The following is a 2,130-nucleotide window of genomic DNA, read 5'->3' as shown; positions in this document are numbered from 1 at the left end:
GCGGGCAACAAAGCGGCGTCCACCCACCCGGAGCGCAGCCGCACTTGCTGTCTCCTCGTATGGTCCAATCGCTAGCGGCCCGGCTACGGGTCAGCCAATCAGAATGACCCTGTGGAACAGCCCCGGCCGCGGCACGGCCAGTTTAGCCAATAGAAGGCCGCTGTAGAGGTGGGGCGAAGGAAAGCGGCGGAAGGAGGGAAAAAGTTAGGTTGCGGAGATGGTGTGGGCGGGGCCTTAGGGTGGGCGGGAGCCCGGGAGGCGGGAGCCGGGTTTGGAGTGGAAATGCTGGATGGAGAGGGTGGACCTTGGGCCGTGGTTGGGCGGGCGCAGGGGAAAAATACACCTGGGGAAACTGCAATTAATCGCTCAAGTGTCTCCAGGCATGCAGGACCGGGATTCCAGGGCCTCACTTAGTTTTAGGTTGAAAAAGTGAAGTGGTAAGCTGCGCTTCGCAGTTGGGTTAATGACTAAAGCAGACTAGCTGGTTAGACCCTGTAGATTTTAAGGGGTTGTTAATATTTAAAGGAAAATTTAGGCAACCACTTTAACGAACCTAAATTTAGGCACCACTTTATAGAATGTATGTTATGTGGAAGACTCCTGAAAACACTGATGGGAGCAATTGGTGGTGTAGTTCTCTGCAAGTGCAAGACAATGACTTCAATGGTATTGTAAACTATGATAGTACAATTAAAAATTAGTAAAAAGAATTCAGCCTCATAAATTGAGGGGGGAAAATGATACCGGGACCAGTCATATGAACATGTAGTGAAGATAAAAAAATGATCAGACTTGGGCCCGGAAAGATAGCACAGTGGCGTTTGCCTTGCAAGCAGCCGATCCAGGACCAAAGGTGGTTGGTTCAAATCCCAGGGTCCCATATGGTCCCCCGTGCCTGCCAGGAGCTATTTCTGAGCAGACAGCCAGGAGTAACCCCTGAGCACCGCTGGGTGTGGCCCCAAAACCAAAAACCAAAAAAAAAAAAATAAAAAATAAAAAAAAATGATCAGACTTGAACACCAAACCCAAAGTCAATGACAACAGAATAGATACCCAATCTACAACAAGCTGTAAAGTGGAGACCAGTTACACTAGTATTCTGGGGGGTAAAGGAGGAGATATGGGATACATGCTGGGAATAGGTGGAGGAAGGACAATACTGGTGGTGGACAATACTGGTTGTCACTATGTACCGTAAATAATCCTGTGAAAGACTTGTAATACACTTCGATCATAATAAAAATTTAATAAAAAATTAGTAAAAAGAGGGCCCAGAGAGATAGCACAGCGGTGTTTGCCTTGCAAGCAGCCGATCCAGGACCAAAGGTGGTTGGTTCGTATCCCGGTGTCCCATATGGTCCCCCCGTGCCTGCCAGGAGCTATTTCTGAGCAGACAGCCAGGAGTAACCCCTGAGCACCGCCGGGTGTGGCCAAAAAAAAAAATTAGTAAAAAGAAATCATTTTACCTTCTGTTTCTTTTGTACCTGATAGAGGTACAAAACAATGTATTCAATCCTCCTCCTCTAATCAAAACACATCTTCAGTCTGTCTACCATTTATCGTTTTCTGTTTCTGTAAGTTCATGCAAGATGGCCTTTGTCTTTCCCCTGGATTTTTGCAACTTGCCACTCTGTCTCTTGGCCACTGTTACAAGAACACTGATACAACAACAACAACAACAACAACAACAACAACATCAAAATGCCCCTTTATAGTCATTTCACTCCTCTCAAGCCTAAAAGATTGGTGGTATGTTTGTGTAATTGCAAGCAATTCCTTTAACCTTAGGAACCGTGGAATTAAGTTCCATCAGTGCCAGCAGTGTAGCAGAAAGTTGTAGTAATGTGGGGAAACAAGACTGAGTAAATGCTTCACAGTAATATCTCAGTATATTACTATTTAGGAATCTCACATTAGCCAGAATAATAATGCAGAGCTCAACAAACTATGGGTGTAGGGCCCAATCCAACCTGCTTTCTATTTGGTGCCAGACAAAAGTATTTATTCTATTTTTTTTAATGGTTTCTTGTGAAGGGCCGCATCAACTGTGCTAAGGACTTGTTCATGATTCTGTGCTCAGGGGTCAATTCTGGAAGGGTTCCAAGGACCATCTCTGGTGCTGGGGAGCAA

Source organism: Suncus etruscus, chromosome 6 (genome assembly GCF_024139225.1).
Source record: "Suncus etruscus isolate mSunEtr1 chromosome 6, mSunEtr1.pri.cur, whole genome shotgun sequence".
Lineage (NCBI taxonomy): Eukaryota > Metazoa > Chordata > Mammalia > Eulipotyphla > Soricidae > Suncus > Suncus etruscus.
This window is presented reverse-complemented; position numbering follows the sequence as displayed.